This window comes from Aricia agestis, chromosome 8, assembly GCF_905147365.1.
Source record: "Aricia agestis chromosome 8, ilAriAges1.1, whole genome shotgun sequence".
In the NCBI taxonomy this organism is placed as follows: domain Eukaryota; kingdom Metazoa; phylum Arthropoda; class Insecta; order Lepidoptera; family Lycaenidae; genus Aricia; species Aricia agestis.
Genome location: NC_056413.1, coordinates 11,624,250 through 11,644,893, shown reverse-complemented (window position 1 = coordinate 11,644,893; position 20,644 = coordinate 11,624,250). Strand labels below are relative to the sequence as shown.

General features: G+C 33.1%; 1 protein-coding gene across 6 annotated transcripts in view; it reads right to left on the bottom strand.

Moving 5' to 3' along the window:
* Nucleotides 1-20,644, bottom strand: part of LOC121729825 (protein sickie) — a 239,802-nt gene that overhangs the window by 112,048 nt on the left and 107,110 nt on the right. The gene's annotated exons all lie outside the window — the stretch shown is intronic.

Sequence of the window (20,644 nt, the reverse complement as noted above, 5' to 3'; positions counted from 1 at the left end):
CGCGGACGAAGTCGCGGGCAACAGCTAGTATTTATATATAAAATCCCTTCGTCTTAACCCTAAAATGAGAGCAAAGACGCGACGTACCATGTAGGTGTAAAAGACGACACCCACGGTCCTCAGAGACTATTGTGTGGACTGAAATACCCCATATTTATCCAAGTATTAAAGCTATAATAATGTTCAAGTATATTGAATCTAACATGTATTCATGTAATAAATGTAAGTACTACTAGTACTAAAGTAAAAATTACCATAATATGATAGACTGCATAAATATGTGCTCAAAAATCTTTTAAAAACAATTGGACTCATACTCTATGTATTTTTCCCTCTTTCTCTATAAAAATGTATTTTTATATAAATACAAAAAATACATTAAAAATTTATACGCGTTTATATTTTAAATCAGTAAAACTGTTCACAATTAATTCTTAAAAATAATATAATCATACCAATCAGGTACCTATATTGTGCCTATATTACGTTTTCTCTGAATTCAATAACGAATGTCCTAAATGTCAGAATTATTGTGACCGTTATGTGCTAAATCAAATGAGGCCACTGACCTGCACTTTAGGGTTACCTTTTTTGGTAATTATTGTTTTATGCTAAGTTATACCCATATTTGGTATTTGATTGTTTTTGATTTGATGGGATTTAATTTCTTGGGATTAACTTTCATAACCAAATATGGTGTTTAATACCACAAAATTTAAAATGTTTTTGAAACAATTTAACGACATTTTAATTATTAAAAGTATTGAAAATAATCTGATAATGTTATTTATTAGTACAGGTATAGAATTAATGTAAATGCGGCCAGGTGATGTCGAATCTTTATTGATAGTGTTTAGATTAATTAGAACAGATTTAAAGATATGTACACCTTTTAAAAACATTTAACACCTTTGCTTTAAATTTGCTTAATTGGTATTTATTTAAAACTAGCTGTACCGGTGAACTTCGTGTCACTTTAAAACCTTCCCTGGACTTCTACGAATATTGACTAAAATCAGCCCAATCCGTTCAGCCGTTTTCGAGTTTTAGCACGACTAACAAATTTGAAAATCCGTTTTTATATATAAGATTTTATTTTTTTTATATACTTATATTCTTTTAAATTTTTTAGATTTTTAGATTCGTCGAAGCAAAAATAAATAACGTATATCGAATGACCTAACTTACAAGGTCGTTTGGACGTTGGTATTAAGTATTAGTTGTTCACAATAAAATGTAACGCTTTATATAGTATTTTCCTTTTGTAATCTGTAAGTAAGTATAATATTATTTCGTAGCTTTGAAAGCTTTGGTTGTGAATGCAACTTAGATGTTTGGATTTACTTTCTAAGTTGTAAAATTATATTATCCCAATAAACATTTTAGGTCGCACCTTGTCACCAGGCTACTTGGCAACAAGTTACAACCAGGTGATAATAACTATTAATTACGATAACATTTTCCTGTTCTTATTTTATTATTTTGTTTATTATGTATTTGATTGACATTTTATGCGAGCCAGGTGTTTAAAGTAAAGTTATAAGTTATAAATAATTACCATGTAGGCACTGATTTAATTATTAAAATCAAGAACTATCCAAAACTTAAATAATTCAGGCATTTGCGTAGCTTAACATCTCCTTGGATAACGAAAATAAAAGAAATGTGACAGATCTCAAAGACACAGGAACTAAGTTTAAGTTATAAGGACTATAAAGTTACAGCCATTAGGTACATCAACATAAAATATTTTTAAAAAATCACATCCTTGCAATTTCAAATAGAGAACTATCGATATTTAAATCTAAATTCCTCCAGCCAGTTCGCAATAAGAGCAAAACCATTTTGAAATGAGAACGTAGGTGTAAATGTACCTTCGTTTTACTTATTGCATGGCACAGGCTATCAGACAGCACCCACGGAGAATAATTATTTTTATTTCATTTATCCTCTGAGAGAAATAATTTTATTTATCTCAGAAATAATTTAATTTCTAGATTTAAATTAAGTTTGTGGAGAGGTGAACATTGTATATTAAAAAATCATAAAATCTGTATTATGTCAATGTGTCTGTAAATCAGCAATTATAACTATAAACAACAATAACCTTTACAAGTAAGAAACAAAAAGCTTTACTTACAAAGTAATTTTTGGACTGTCTGTAGAGCTTTTAAATTGAAACCTTCAAATTTTTTTTTACAAATCAAAAGTTTAAACGTCTGTTTGAAAAGAGTAGTCGGTCTGTACGATTCATACTTTTATATATTGTTAGTGTTACTTTTTTCGGAAGTGATAGATATATCAAAAAGTAACTAAAGTACGTAATAAAGTTTCGATGGTATAAAGTTAGTAATAATTTTAGAACGTTTGTAATCAATAAACAACAGAGTTCAACACTCGCGCCTTGTTTATGTTTGTTTACAAACAACATTATGTATGTTTAAACTAAACGATACATTCTCCGTAAAAATTACTTACGAATTACCAATCACAAATTCATAAGGCAGTAAAATCCGAGATGGAACCAAGAATTTCAAATTAAAAAAAAATTCGAACTTTTTTTTTCAAGTTGCGAGCATGAATCACGAATTAAAATAAACATCCATCACTGCACTGCACTTCGCGTCTATTTACGGAAATCCCGATTCTTGACAGAATCGCAATGTCAAACGTAAACGCACATGCGTGCGCGCTCGGCCGGCGCGCGTTGACAACAGAACAGCTCCCCTTCTGCCGAGATGCAGTGAATGCATAGGGTGTAAGCTTTTGAATATATTATACCGCAGATTTTCCTCGCAACTTACGTAATCAACTGTACTTGTTAGCTTGAGTTGATTTACTCTACCTAGAGTTCCGCTTTGTTTGTTAGTTGTAATAAAGTTATAATTATAACTTAACTTAGTTGACTAGCTTAATTTATGATGATTTGTTTTCGTTTAAATAATATTGAGATTGTTTGTTGATTTGTATAGAGCTGGTTTATTTATGGCAAATTGTTAGCATAGTATTGCATTGATATTTTTTTGATTTAAAATAATTTTTCTTAATTTTATTAAAAAAATACCCAATAAAGATTTTATGTTCCAAAAGCTGTCATAAATTCTAGATTCTCCAAAAGCTCTCAAACATTCTATATTATTTTTTTAAGTTAACAATAGTTTAATGTTCCGGTCAGATACTATTAATTTTCAAGCCAGACACGCGTAAATTAAGTTCTGATCAACTTTTTTAAAGCCTACAAAAAGAGCAACATCACACCCTGTATACGGGTGCCATCTGCGGAGGGATCCCTTGCATTAGCGGGACGGCGTTATGCACTACAAGGGTTCGCGGGTTATCTCCTCACATCACGCGGCCTTTAGCCTTCCTGAATAATTTACTTCCCGCTGATACCACGATATGTGTTTTTTATGCATTGGCACGTACCTATTTATTCAGTTATTCAAGTGGGTATCAGTGGTAAAAAACTGGAAAATTGAGTAGAAAATTGAAAATAATTTTTCACGTCCGTGACTTACCAACGTATAAAACTTTTAATAATAATATTTACTTTATATTATAATATGTGTACGGCTTTGTAAGTAATGTAACTTAAGGACTATGGACTCAACTTTCTTGTAGTTGGCGATGAAGTAATTTGTTGCGTTTTCTGATTCATATAATATTATAGTCTGAGTAAAAACGACAAAAATATTGTGGAAATCAATAACAAATTGATAGTCAATAAAAATATTGGTTCCGTTTCGAATGAGGGTTTAGCATGAGGGTGTGTCGTGCGTTACTCTCCGTGTCACAATGCGCTATTGATAATGAACGGTTATTATTTTTAGCACAGTTATCACATAATGTAACTTTACTATGATGCTTTACAATATAAATAATAATCGATCGCCGTAATAAATGAATTTTTGCCGTTATTTTTTTAAGTTCCGATAGTAGAAAATGAGTAATGAGGCGGTAAAGCTGTGTATTTATAGTAAAAATATTTTTGTCATAGGTACGGAGCTACAGAGGAAATGTATTATTGGTAGCCATTTTAAAATATTTTCTCTAGATTTCTTCGCATCTTTAGATTTAGAGCTTTAGTGAGTTAAAATACTATATCTGAAACAAAATAAATTAATTTAATTTAATCGTGTGTAACTCGACAGAAGGGTCTTGATACAAATTATACTCTGCAATGTAACCCGACATTTACAAGGAATTTCCACTGAATGTAAACAAAGACAGTTAATTTTCCATTTGCTGCAGTGCGGGTAAGAATGCTGCAGTACCCGACGTGTCAGCCTCGCAACAAAAACTTCACATAAATTCTAATCTTGTAACATCATAAAACCACTACCATGGGTCCTTATGAAATAATGGACTCTACGTTTCAGTGGTGTGAGTCTATTTATTAGACTATAAAATAATATAGAGTGTTGAGGATAATAAATTAAGAAAATACATGCAATCTAAACATTCAATTAAGTAATATTAAATAATTTTGGTTGAGTATTTTTTTTAATTTTTGCTGCGAAAATTTTTGACTCTCTAATTCTGTACATAAAATTCTTAAGTAAACATTTTAATATAGCCTCATAAAATTAATGAAAACGGAGACATAAATCTTGGATGTTTCAAAAGACGGGTTTAGCTCATTTCAGCATTGACAATAAACCACCGGCTGAAACTATAGTTCCATGATGTTGAAACTTTTTATGGCACAGACCAAATGCTATTCAAACTATGTTATTTTAATTTAAAAAAAATCTTTCATTTTGGAAGTACGGTAGGTATGCTATAAATGTAAGTATGAATCCTTTTTACAATTGCTAAATAATGCTGTAGGTCCGAACGAACCGAACAGTATTTTTAGTAAAAGGTGCAACACACTTTATTTTCCATCGATGTTTTAAATACTTAATACAGAATCAAAAGTAAAAAAGAATAAATAATATTATTGACTACTGTAATAAAAGTTCTAAACTATGTTTAACTTCGTATATCTGCATAACCCAAAAACTTGTACACGCCATAGTTCTGACTTCGGAGGTTTAGAAAGTTTGACAAGCGCTGTCTAAGGCAAGCATAATGCGGAAACGCTGAACGCGGTTAGGAACACACTATACCGCGCTTGTTCAACCAAATTAAACTATTCGTGGAACATCCAAAAATATACACAAAATTATTGATCCAAGCATCAAGACTGATCGGGCCACTATAAGGAACGATGACAGTTCATCAAAATACTTTATTGAAAATGATTAGAGATTTTTGAAGGTAAAAATCTTAAAAAAACTGGTATTGTTTTCTTATAGAAATTATCATAGTCTATGAATAATAAGGTTATGAAAATATATTTTGTCAAAAAATGATAGGTACAGCTAACATAATATTACTTTTAGCGACATTTTTCATAGAAAGCAAGTAAAAAATGTATAATATTAAGTATATAGGTTCACAATATACAGTATGCTTTAAAATTAACAAATTCTATTCTTCAATGGCCAGTTTTGTTTGAAATGGATTCTAAATTCAATTTCCAAACGACGAACGAACAACAGATCCGTACAAACATTTTCATCAATGTTTTCTTTTATTTGTGAATAGCCAGCTTTTACTCTGTTTGTCAACGTACGGTGTAGCCTATGAAAAGAAAAAAAAATTAACGCCAATGTACTATCAGAGAAGTTCATTCTTAGGCAGATGGCGGCTCTAAATAATTTGGCCGCGTTACGTCAAACCCACCCAACAGCTAACATTGAATTGACATATTAAGCCGACTAAATGACGTAGGTCTGTCAACTGCCTAGGAATCAATTTCCTCAAAGATCAGAAGACAGTTAAAGTTAAAACGTACCATACGTTTTAACTTTAACTGTCTTCTGATTTTCATAAGAAGAATTTTAATTATTATGTTAGATTTCAGGTTTAATCATTGTTTGCTAAGTTGCTTTACGAAGAAAAAAAAAACACTTTTTTGTGCAAAGGCGAAATTTTCCAAGGGTCATAGATCCATACTAATATTATAAATGCGAAAGTATCTCTGTCTGTCTGTCTGTCTGTCTGTCTGTCTGTCTGTCTGTCTTGCTTTCACGCCAAAACTACTGAACCGATTGCAATGAAATTTTGTACACAGTTATTCTAGAGTCTGAGAAAGGACATAGGCTACATTTTGATGTGGGAAAATATCTTATTTCCATGAAAATATCGATGAAAATGAATTCGCATTGCGCGTGGCCAGCGCTCATCCCGGGGGTCCTGGGTTCGAGTCCCGCAGGCGGAACAAAAAGTTTTCAATTTTCCTGGGTCTTGGATGTGTATTAAAATAAAATTTCAAAAATCTTAAACATATTTTATGTATAATATTATAAAAATTCAAAAATATATCGATGCAATTTCTAATACGAACATTTTAGTTCTAATACGATTACACAGATGGCGCTTTATTTTTTACTTTATTATAACATAGAACTAATCATACTTATTAGTTAGTATGTTTTTGTTTATAGTTTTTAATACGTTAGAATATTATGTTTAATAATTTAATCACTTGGTATAATAATAATCAATCTATCTTATCTTATAGAACTCCTACTGCATTTCTAATCAATACTATCCATATATCCATATATCCATATATATCCATATATAATATTATAAATGCGAAAGTATCTCTGTCTGTCTGTCTGTCTGTCTTGCTTTCACGCCAAAACTACTGAACCGATTGCAATGAAATTTTGTACACAGTTATTCTAGATGCGAAAGTATCATGCGAAAGTATCTCTGTCTGTCTGTCTGTCTGTCTTGCTTTCACGCCAAAACTACTGAACCGATTGCAATGAAATTTTGTACACAGTTATTCTAGAGTCTGAGAAAGGACATAGGCTACATTTTGATGTGGGAAAATATCTTATTTCCATGAAAATATCGATGAAAATGAATTCGCATTGCGCGTGGCCAGCGCTCATCCTGGGGTCCTGGGTTCGAGTCCCGCAGGCGGAACAAAAAGTTTTCAATGTTCCTGGGTCTTGGATGTGTCTTAAAATAAAATTTCAAAAATCTTAAACATATTTTATGTATAATATTATAAAAAATTCAGAAATATATCGATGCAATTTCTAATACGAACATTTTAGTTCTAATACGATTCAACAGATGGCGTTTTAATTTTTACTTTATTGTAACATAGAACTAATCATACTTATTAGTTAGTATGTTTTTGTTTATAGTTTTTAATACGTTAGAATATTATCTATACTAATATTATAAATGCGAAAGTATCTCTGTCTGTCTGTCTGTCTGTCTGTCTCGCTTTCACGCCAAAACTACTGAACCGATTGTAATGAAATGTTGTACACAGATAGTCTAAAGCCTGAGAAAGGACATAGGCTACTTTTAACTGGAAAAGGGGGTTGTAAGGGGGTGAAAATGCGTAAATTTGGTCAAATTAAGTTAGTTCCAAAAACTTAAAATAGATGGCACCAAGAGTCCCCTAGATCGCGCTATTGCTTGCTCATGCGTATTTCTATAAGAGGTGGTACCATGTCAAACTAAGGTTTTCGATTCTTTCGATTGTTTTACACGTCATTAACTAAGAACTCACCTACCAACTTAGATTAGATATCAAATTCAAAAACAACAGCACCAAAACTACTGAACCGATTGTAATGAAATGTTGTACACAGATAGTCTAAAGCCTGAGAAAGGACATAGGCTACTTCTTACTGGAAAAAGGGGTTGTAAGGGGGTGTTTATGCGTAAATTTGTTCAAATTAAGTTAGTTCCAAAAACTGGAATAGATGGCGCCAAGAGTCGCCTAGATCGCGCTATCGCTTGCTCATATGTATTCCTATAAGAGGTGGTACCATGTTGAGTTAATATTTTCGATTCTTTCGATTGTTATACATGTTATTAAATAACTCACGTACCAACATAGAAATCAGAAACAACTGTCTACCAATAATAAATACTAAGGCCAGATTCGACCAAAGTTACACGAGTATAACTATCATGAGAATAATTTTACTCCTTTAATTTACTCTAGGGTATAATCGTTTGCATTTTACCAAGTTACTCAAAGAGTATGAAATAAAATGTCAATTATAGTTCACAATGACACCGACCGTGACAGGTGAACCCTGTTATTCTCAGTTCTCAGAAACTATTCTCAGTTTAATATATATTTATTCCACCAAAATAGCCCGTTTAATTATTTACTCCCGTTACCTCATTCTTGGATTAGAAGTTGGAAAAACGCAAAACCAGCTTACTCTTAGATTAGGAGACAGTTATACTCGAGTAAAATTTTACTCCAGTTTGGTCGAATCCGCCCTAAATAGTTTAATGGCCTATGGGTATTGGCTATTGGGCAAAGCTAAAGTTGTGTAATGCATTATGCAGCTAAGTTGTGTAAAGCTAAATAAGCTTTAAAAGGTATAAAAAAGTTTAATTAAAAAAAAATCATATTATGTGCACACTACACGGCTGTTTTGGGTATTTTGATTGAAGGGGTACCAGGGTTTTAAAAAGCTTTTGACACCAATTTTATTGACACCGCGCGCTATAAACTGAAGTCCACGCGGACGAAGTCGCGGGCAACAGCTAGTATTATAATATTTTTCGATAGAAACTCTACAAAAATATTTAGGCGCTACATGTAACATTCTATTATAGTGTGTTGAGATTATTTGAGATTACTTACTCCCACTTAAGCTGTCACTGTAAGACTCTCTGTGGTGTCACACAACATGAAAAATTACAACACGATGCTTTTACCAAAAGTGCTATACCGTTCACTGAAAAGGTACAGTAAGTACGCTGAGTTTATAAAATCATCATATTAATGCTTATCAATTATCATGCTAGTATTAAAATATAGTTACTAAAATGTCAAAGTTCAGCTATGGCGCCTTTTGGAACGAAGTTCCTTATCGCGCGTTCGGCGTAAATCTGAAGGCTAGACAGAACGATATTTAACCTTGATTTGACCTCGACACTTTTTTTATTAGTACCTGCATGTTAGGGGCAGAGGGCGTTGATAGTCAGTATTCCTGTGCGTCAACTAGATGGCGTTTTTTTTCAATAATTTTTTTGAGTGTACACAGGTTTTTTGAACATAAGAAATAACTTCGTTCCATTCGGGTGTCCCTTGACACCTCTCAAGTTTTATTTCTGGGATACAAACTATTCTATGTCCTTCTGTCTCTCTGTCATCAGTTTAAGCATGAATTAATTACTGACACTTTCGCTATTATAGTATAATTAATTAATGTAACATGTTACATGAACGAAGAAAGACAACTCAAGGGAGTCGAACCCATAACGGCCATAACAATAATTTATGACAGAAAGGGTGCTACAGGAGCAGTCTTTATAGAGAATAACACATAAACGAAGCAGGCGGTCTCGTGTTACGTCATTTTAATTGCTTGTAAATTAAATTTAACTGGAGCACTATCGACTGCAGCGGGGAAAAGTTGGGTGTTCCGTTTAGAAGTTAAATATTGCAGGTTAAGTTTTGTTGAAGGCATTATGCCTTACGGTATGATTGGCATAACCATAAATCATGATACTTTATATTTAGCTTATACCATACTTAAGAAGAAGTGTTAATTTTTAACCGATTTGGAAATAAAAAGATTCTCATTTCATTTCAATTATGTTGTAACCTCATAATATTACTGAAACCACAAGAGAGCTTTTGATAAAATTTGTTAGGTACAAGGGAGATATTGGAGATATATGAGTATAGTATAATATCAAGTATAATATAATATTATATCGAGGATATTATTATATTCTTTTTAAAACAAAAAAGAACCAGTTTAATGCGCAAGATTTTTCACAAAAAGCCATTAATTAAAAAATACACAATATTTTTTTCTTAAACTTTGATTTTCCTATGTTTGATTCCACATATTGCCTGTGTAAGCGTAGTCCACAAGTTTAGCTATCAAATGAGACCTTTTTTTATCTTAATAGGATATTTACATGAGAAGTACTGGTCAGATTAGTGTGAAAGCCCGAGAAAATCTAAAATGGCTGCCATTTTACAACCATGAGAGAGAGAAAAAATTTGAGAGCCAACTTGTCGATAAAATATGCCATAGATCATGACATTAAAGGATCGGACACCGGTGTCGGGACACATTGTATAATATTTGAATTGAAAGGAGAATACCTGTGTAAAATAGAGTAAAAGCAAATTAACTTACTGTATTTATTATAGTCTAGGAGCCAGCGGCGCGCAGGATATTACAAATACAATGGCGCTGCACGGGAACTCGGAATATTCTCTCATTTGTGTTTTAATGGAACATTTGTAGCTGCATAATTAATATCTAGTATTTAATATGTAAACTGAAATGAATACAATGTAATGAAAATACAAGAGCTCGTTTTTGATCGAAAAAGTTAAAGTATGGTCTCTATAATTAGTTCCACGATCATCTAATGGCTGATATATTTTGATGATGATGAATATAGATTTTTTAAATCTACTATAGTAGATTTAATCGGTATAATTTCGTATATTGTAAAACGACTGAAGTAGAATTAGCTGTATTAATGATAGTAATCTAACTCTCAAATATAGCAATTTAATTCAAAATGACCTAAATTATTACTTAATTAAATTATTTGTTCCTGATAAGAGTCATCTTTCACTATCAAAATATACCAATTACTTACCACTCCATTGAGTAAATTTTAACAAAATACTTATGTTATTTGAATAACAATAGATCAAGAATATTGTTTGTTGAGGGAAGATAAACGTGGAGTGCGGTCGGCGAAAAGTCAACATTGACTGAAACGACACGGCTGGCGACTGTTTACAAACATGCACTACTTACTTTTTTATTAGGTACTTTTTTTTGATAATTAATAATTTAATAAGATTCAGCTGTACGCAGTAAGCAGAAGCAGTAAGACAGTGTTAAGAGTACATAATATTATTTACTACAAGCTTTTTAATCTAAGATAAATACAAAAACGTAAAAAACTATACGTTCGGGGCTCGGTTTAATAAGAAATAAGCTACGATAACATAATATTTTATTAGTTACTCACTTATTTTAATTCTAACTATAAAGTCACAGTGCCAATCAACAGGCTCTTAACCTAAAATTTAAAAAGTAAAACGTGAGTATCTTAAAAAAAATCCAGAGCCTCACTCCTAAATTTTTTTTAAAAAGCATTCCAAATTCGAAATCATGTAACAAATCAACTGTTACATGAGTCCGCCATTTTGTATCTTGTAACATGAGAGTTATCTTATCATGGCGGAAACACGTAATAAACAATGAGGGATGATCTTCGCGACTGCCGATATTGACTTAACGGAACCTTTTGGCGTATTTATTTTTGTAAGATTAAAATTATTGGGGCCAAATGTGTGTCGAGACGAATATAAATCTGGACACAAGTTTGAGTAAGGATGAGCCACGAGTGGATTTTTTGCATAATATATTTAAGCATTTTTTATTTTTAAGAATTACTTGAAGAATTTACTTGAATAATAATAATTAATAATAGAATTTTATTATTGTTTTGCAAACGCCCGAACAAGGCATAAGTTGCATATAATTCGTAAAATATGTAGTTATGTTCATTTAAATATACTTAATATAGGTACTAGTTGTAAATAAAAAAATTGAACTTTTGAACTTTGAACTAAGTAAGTATTAAAATTAACCCATATTAGAATTTAGAATATTATTTATACTAGAATAATTATGAATGCGAAAATGTGCTTAACTGTCTGAAAGCTTTGTAAAATTTGGTATGGCAAATACATCCGTAAAAAACATAGGTTTCATAATCCCGGAAAAATCTACCCGTGCGAATAAACCGGCGTAACCAAGTTACGAGCAACACGTGAATTTGCGAAAAGGTTAAGGTTACCTAAATATTGCAAATGTATTGAAATGTGTACCTAAGGTACACTTTTTTGACAAGTATTGTGAAGCATGTTTTTTGACGGAGTTACTTTTCCTTAGTTTTTATTATTGTAGCTTAAATACATATTTTCTTTGCGTGTTTTCTCGCATGCAGCATTTCATAGACAATATTACCTATATATTATATTCATATTTCATAGATATATTATATGTATATAGATACGTCGCATTGGCCCCAATGGGGCATCCACATTAGTGTCAATTTTGCACTAAGCATATCCCGTCCTTTTAATCGTTGTAATCACTCGCATAACAGGAATATTGATTTACTGAAATTGTTAGCTTTGTTTTAAATAATATGCAACTTTAACGAGCACGGATTTTGGACGCTTTGGCGAAAGCGAGAGGCGAGTTTTTGTCAGGATTCCTTGTTTTCTCAGGTGAACAACCGAGGGTTACAATGGGACGACTTTCCTTTTTGGGACGAGCCGTGTATGGGACGGGACGCGAATGCCATTTCGTTTAGCAAATTATTCAATACCTGGTCCTTGACATTGAATTGTTTTAAAGTAGACTGAGCGTTCGGCACGAATGGGCCACCTTTATCGTGATAAATAATAAAGGCCGCCAACGCACCTGCAGCTCTTCTAATACGAGTGTCCATGGCTGGGCGACGGTATTTGCATACCATCAGGTGACTCGTTTGCTCGTTTGTATTCCCTTATTTTATAAAAAAAAATATGTACTGAAGTGAAACAACCCCTTATTGTCCTACCATGGGTACATAAGGTTCCGAGGTGATTCAAACGCAACACTTAAAGCCCCTTAGGTATAGCGGATGTCATTAGGCTTACCGGTATTTTGTATAAAAGTGAGATTAAGTACGTTTCTAATTATTATTAATTACTAGCTGTTCCTAGTTTTCTCCAACTTCGTAAGCGCAAAAACACGCAGCAATATTTGTAGATTTATCCAAAATAAAAAGAAACCATCTCAAACAACGGCACTCGAAAGTGTTTCCATATCTCATTATCAAAATCGGTTCAGCAGTTTTAATTTGAAGAAATACAGACGGACAATTTCGAATTTACGATTTCGAATTCAGTATCATGACGTATTATTAAAAAAATTACAAACTCTCTTGTGGAAGTCGGATAAAGCTTAGAACGCGAAACACCCTGAATAAAATAACCACCTCTTTTTGGGAAGTAGGACAAAATAAGAATTCAAAGTTCTAGTATGATACACATCAGCAAAGAGAGTATCTAATGATGTGCCTCTAATAGCACGCGAGGCAAAAGCTTCTTTCATCTTTTTGGAAAGCATTAGCAAGAAGGGTTGGGAAATATACGATGCTTTGGTTCCGTACATACAATTTTACCTAGTTTTGATAGTATGATACTATTAAAACGAATGCTTTTATTAATACTAACATAATATTATAATCCTTCTATACCAGTATTGTATTTCGCGTATAATATACGTAATCTTACGCGTATAATATACGTAATCTTATATCTTTAAACGAGCAATTCTTGTATATATTGTATATAATTGGAATCTCGGAATCGGCTCTAACGATTTAGTATATAGGGGGTTTCGGGGGCGATAAATCGATCTAGCTAGGAATAATTTTTAGAAAATGTCATTTTATTTGTATTTTATCGAATACCGAGTAAAAGTCGGTCAAATAGCTAGTATATATTATACGCGAAAGTGTATCTGTTTGTCTGTCTGCCCAATCCGCTGAACCGATTTTGCTAAAATTTGGTGTGGATATATTAAGTCCCGGGAAAAGACGTAGGATACATTTTATTCCGAAAAAACGTACGGTTCCCGCGCAATAAACGAAATCTGGCGCAATGGAGTTGCGGCCTTCATCTAGTAATATTGTAACTCCATCCAAACTAACATTAGTAATTTAAGCGAAAGTGTATTTCTGTTAGTCTGTGACAGACTAACAGACAAGATTAGGAGGAGGTAAGGAGAATACAGACTGTCTGTCTTCTCCTCACCTCCTCCTAACCTCTTTACGCTTAAATCTGTATCTGGAAATCGGCCAACGTCTATTTTTCAAGTCGTTTGACTTCCAAGAAAAGAAGGAGGTTCTATTATTCTATGTTCGGCTCTAGTCTATTATCTCATCAACTCATACAATTTTTTATTAAGACTATAATATTAAGTGTAATGTGTATATAAGAGGTTAGAAAGGGCCGCGGCGTGCGCAGACAATGGGTTGTTAGGGTTTGGGACATCCTCGCATTGTTCTGGTACCAATGACCGCTCGCTGAAGGGTTAAGAGCGGGCTGCCAAATTTTACTGTGTTTTCTAATAAGTATTACGATCTGAGAAGAATGAAATTGAGATTTATTTAATCATTGTATATTTATTTGATATTTGCCTAACAGAAAACACGATTTACTTATTTTGACTCGATAGTTATATTTTTCGAAATTATGAATATTTCTGGGCTTTTCAACAAGCCCAGAAACTTGTTACACTTATTGAGTTACTATCATGAAATAACTTGCACTACTATAATCACATACTTTATAAAATAATGGCTAAAGGAAATATTAGTATTGTATTTAATTTTTAAGTAATCAATAATCATCAGAAATAGTTTTGGGACTTACGACCTTTACTTTCGTACTATAATGCGGGAACCGTTGTTACGATATTGTTCACAAGCTGCAGCGCAAAGCACGGTACAATCCTTGCGGGCACGATTCATGGAATCGTTATAATATCACGATTGGAGGATAATTATAGCGGCGTGTGTAGGCGGGCTAGCGTGGTTTGATATTTTTGGCAGCAGGCTCTTAAGGTGCGAGACAGACAGTGATTAAAATTATATGTAACTTGTAAGGAACTTATGTAAATGTAACCTCCCTTTCTAATTAGATTAACGCTGTGAATACAGACGTTAGTTAAGGACAAATCCTTGCGAATTTCACCCGTGCTAATATTATTATTATTATTATATATAAATGCGAAAGTGTGTCTGTCCGCCTGTTACTTCTTCACGCCCAAACCGCTGCACCGATTTTGCTGAAATTTGTCATGAGGAATGAGGATACTTCGCGCCCCGGGAAAGGACATAGGATACTTTCTTCCCGAAAAAATTTTACGGTTCCCGATAAACAAATTTTGAGATGCGGGCGTCATCTCGCAGGATTAATAAGGACCCTGAGCCATGTAAGGCCATGTTCCTTTGAAGGCCAACTGTTAAAAATTCGTAGTTATCGTCATGTTAGCACATATTCTTTCTACTACACACTTAGATCCATCAAACTTATGGCCATAAACGGGGCGGCAACTCGATCGCGCCGCAATTGTGGCAGTGAGATCTCACTGTTTGTAGACTTTGGTTGTCGAGGTTACAATTGTAATTTCCGCACCCTGAAAAACTTTATTTTTTAGCTACATAACCTATATCTATCTCAAATTTAATTACAGAGCATTGTCGTATAGGTATATATGTATAGTACTAATAAAAGAAAATCTACTAATGCCTTGATTTAAGTTAAAATATTGGTAATGTTCCTAGGAAGGCCGGTGGTTCCTTATAAGGCCCAACCAAAGATTTGATAGTTGGCCTTGCTAGGGAACATGAACTTTACAAGGAACATCTAAAAATCATTAACATATAAACAGTTAGTTTTAGTTATAAAATATGCGTACCGTAAGAATTAAAATAATACTGTTTTTTATAACATCTTTACTTATTAAGATTATTAAACTTATACACGCATATTGAACATTTTGGCCTTATTAAAAACGGGCCCATAAGAAGGCCATTTAAGATTTAAAAAAAAATTGATTGCATTATAAAACGCATTGGTAATTAGTTATAAGATGTCAATGTGATACTCATTAATACTATTTTTTAAGAATTTCCATTAATATACTCTTAGTTAAAAGATGATGTTCAAGCAATGTTTGTTATAGTTTTTTTAAATGATACAAATATGTTGAACATTTAATGTGTTGCTTAATTGAAAGAAATTATAATGTCGTTTTAGTAAAAGCAAATAAATAAATACTTGTAACTCTATTTTCAAGTTAAACGACTGATGTATAATATTGGCCTTGTTTGGAGCTGTTTTCCTTGCAAGGCCATTTGGAAGAGCTTTACAAAACTTAAGTTTATTAAATGGCTATTGAAGCTAGGTTAAAAAGAGATTTATAACATGATACCTTATTAAACAGAGCATTACTTGATAATTTGTTTTCTTAATTTATTTAGTTAATAAACTTATAACAATCATTTTCCCGTTAGAGTGGCCTTACATGGCTCAGGGTCCTTATTACTGCAATATTTTCCGCTAGAGGCAGTATCAGCATGGACAGTTGTTTTCGACGTTTAACAACCTGCCGTCCATATTATAATATGATGTGGGCAACATGTCAGATGTTGGTCGGATTATTTACTGTATCTGCTTCTAGCACCCTCTGCTGACTGCTCCGAACTCTGCGCAATATTTCCTATTGTATTGACATACAAGACGTTTTATAGATAACTATCACATATAGTATGCAGCATGTTAATAATTGTGACCAACAAAAAAAAGGTCGAAAATAGTATTCTATTTTCGACCTTTTTTTTGTTGGTCACAATTAACATGCTGCATACTATGTTATAGTATAAAACGTCTTGAGGCGGTCTATTGACCGCCGGCACGGCGTAGCAGTAAAAATAACCTCTATTTCCGCTATGCGGCAAAAATGTGTATGTATGCAGGCTGTTTCGTTTTCGCTGCTGAATAATTGCAACCCGTTGTTTTTTTTTTTTCTATCAGTTTTTTTATTTTATTTCAGTGGTAAAACATTGAAGAGTTTTTAGACAGAATATAAATAAATAACTTATATAAAAACCTCTTTTAGATAGTTACACGGTCGACGGCAATAGTTGTGTCTGGTCACGTCACAGCCATAACTCTGGCTATTCCCGCCTCAACGCCCTCTGTTGGCGAGTTGCCGAGTTATTACGAGCTGTTTGTAAACAAAGAGGTCTAAAGTGCAGCTTTGTCATATTGCGTTTATTGGTCTCTGATCCCAGCCAACTGGGGTTATGAAATGCACCCGCATGAATGCATAAATACAGTATCTCACGGGAACGCTGTATTTCGGAATGAATCAGTGAGAACTGACCAACACTAATCTAAACATAAAAATCTATTGGTTATCGTATGAAGAATTTACCTGAGTTCACATTATAATATCCCTAAATGAGTTAGGGTGGGTTGCACCACAGGCGTGGTTTAAGTCTTTAACTTTAAAGTTAAAGTTTTGGTTATAGTTAAGGCTAAATTTAGCTTTAACTTTAACTTTAATCTTAACTTTGACCGGAGAAATTGACAGATGACAGCTGGTCCAACAAGGTTATAAATGAACGTGGGCGGGGGCGCTGCTGGTAAAGGAGCAAAAATGGCGTTTTTGTATGATGACAGCGTTAGTTCCTTTTTTCGCCACGCGCATTTAACACCTTGTCGAGCTCTATGGTTATGGTTAAATGTGGCGTCTTGATGGCGTCCATTTTTAACTTTAACCAAAGATTTGACATTTTGCATTGTAGAAGTTATAGTTAAAGTTACAGTTATAGTTAAAGTTAGTTGTTGCAACCGAACCTTAATTGTTTTTCAATTGTTGTACCACAGAAATCAAAAGACCCTCTTTCAACAGATACCTACTTTAACAGTGAACTCTACAGAGTGTAACAATACTAAATAATAATACTTTAAGATGTATTATAATACGTGTCTCCAGTATTGAGTTCATTGAAAAAGTACTAGGTGCCGCTGAAAGAGCAATTTTTTTGTGATTTGTATGGGAAAAAAATTATCACTTAGTTTTGCTACACCCTGTACATTATAAGGAACACGTACACACCCTAAAGTTGTGTCACTTTGTTTTGTAAGGTACACCCCTATAGGAAATAACTAAAATCTTATTGCCGTTTAAGTCTTTTCTCGTCAAAAAGATAGCCTCTTGTAAGGTACACCCCGTATAGGAAATAACTAAACACTTATTGCCGTTTAAGTCTTTCCTCGTCAAAGAGGCTATTACCAATATGGATTTCAGCTTCCGACCGCCATTTTATTTTTAACCTCCTTAAAATTCATCTTCTCGCTCTTACGCTAAGAGCCTTTCTCTCAAGCCCGTCTTAAGAAGCAGGATAACTAAAGCTCACAGCTCCTTATTTACTGCGGCCCTATGGTCCAAGCCACGAAGCTAGTCAGAAAATTTCACTCATTTTTTTTACATTAGTATGAAATTTCATGACGCAGCCCGTGGTTTAGACCATATTGTTAAAAACCTTTAAGGAATATTGATTTCCCTCGTATGTAGAGGAAGACAGCTTTCTTGAATGGCTATTTTTTAGAGATGTGCCGACTAGTCGGTAAAGCCGACTATCCGGCCACTTTTGTGGTCGGCGAATAGTTAGCAAAAAGCGCCGACTATCCGGCTTTTTATTATTTTACTATGATTGATATTACATTTAAGAAAAACCTTTGATTATTTTGAAATTAAGTGAATTGTTTCTGAAATTAATTGCTTGTAAATAAATATCTATGACATTTATTAAATAACAACATAATAATATAACCTATCTTCTTCTATCTTCATTCTAAACATTTATTATAAAAAAATATGTGTGACACTCGAGGACTGCCGCGGTAAAGCTATTGCATAGCTTTACCGCTTTATATCATGATGTTAACTGCATAACTAAAACACGATCCGACACGTTCGCAGGCGGTGTACCGCGTATGCGATTTACCCGCGAATCAGCAGTAAACAAAGCGTTACGAAAACATCTGTTCTGATCGGTTGGCCGACTATTCGGCCGAATAGTCGGCTTCTTTGCAACCGACTAATCGGCTAGTCGGCTAGTCGGCCAAAGTCATGATCGGAACATATCTACTATTTTTATATTTGAGGTTAAAACGTCGTATGATCTTTTACTTGTATAAAGATTTTCCAAAAATTATTGAGTATACGTCTGTTACTTATCCCATTAGAATCTTTAAGTAACTAAATAGGTAATATTATGTAACTCAAAGACTTTGTTTTAACTTTTAAGTAAGCGCTTTCATACAAGCAAACATATTTTAATATTATAATAATAAACATTATTACGTAGAAAGCTTCACGAACCAAAGAAAATAAATGCAATTAAATCTTAAATTAGAATATAACGATCAATATACTGTCAGCACAATTTATTAACTTCAATTAGAAGTTCTGCATCTGTTAACTGGATCAATATCTCATTAGCTAACAAATAAACGCAAACAAAACTGCTCGGGTGGAAGGAACTCGGAAGATATTTATAAATATGTCTTGTATTTATAGATTATATTAGTTAAAATAGGGCTGCCACTGTTAGAACTTAGAAACTGTATTATCTAAATAATATTATACGTAGGTATTCGTTTTTGTTTATGGAGCATAGTGTATAATTTTCGACTGCAGAACTTTACGTTCAAGTAAGTAAAATTTTATATCATGTGTGTAAGTTTACAAAAATATTCTATTTTCCTAATATTAAGAGAATCATATTATTATTAGGAATATTTGAAGTACACAGTAACTTTTGGAACATCTCGCCTTTGAATAAACTACGATGTTAGTTCTAATACTACCTAGTTAGTTACTTAGTTCTAACTAGAGATCGCCCAATGGTCGAAATTCGACCTTAGTTTCAACTCTTGTCTCTGGGACTCAGCTGATCTCAGACTGGCCGTATAAGCATTGCATAGTAGGTATCTAAGATTCAATAAAAAAAACTATACTTAATCCATAAACATACGACAGTATATATTAAGTCTATGACTTAATCCATTTTCTTGTTGCAATGATATTGTATGAAAAACTCAATGCCTTGTTGTCAACAGACTTCAACCATAAATAAAAGAGTATTCGTATGTCTTGTCACTCAAAAATCTGTCATTTTTCCTAGTATGTGTGTTGTAGTGCGTGTAATGTATTATTTGTTAAAAAAATGTATGATAAAATCATAATTTCAAAATAATATTAGCTCGATGCACTCCTTCACCATAATATTATAAATTATAACTGTGCAAAATTTCATTCACCTACGTTTCCCCATTTTTCGTTAAAAGGGATACCTACAAAGTTTTTGGCTCAACGTATATATACCTAGTTACTATTTCATTTATCAGTAATAGTAGTGAGTACATAAGTATTATAAGAAACTTCTCATACTACTCATTTGAAGAAATTGAGAGGTGTGAACCCTGTTATAAGAAATAAGGTGTATCGGGTCCGGGGTTACGCCTCGTTGAGAGATTTCAGTGAGGAACATCGGCGATCAGTTTTTTTTTATTACGAATGGTGGATATTATGTCGCCTTATTATGATGAATTTCATTGCAGCTGTTATTTTACTAAATAAATATTTACGACTGTATTTTAATATTATGTAAGTGCGAATAGAATTGGATGTAACAACTAACAAGCTTTGTTCATTGTCCTTGTAGGTAATTATTATAATATTGTGTACCATCGAGGAAATTGATTCCTAGGCAATAGACAGACCAACGAAATTTGATCGGATAATTGTCAATTCAATGTTAATTGTGATCTGTCAGCTGAGTTTGACGTAACGCGACCACACTACCTAGGTCCATCTGCCTAGGAATCAACTTCTTTGTTACTTGGAGGTGAACCTATAATAGTTATGCAAGACCGTTAAATTCGTTGTAACAGTTTAAATGCGATTTTATCAACAAC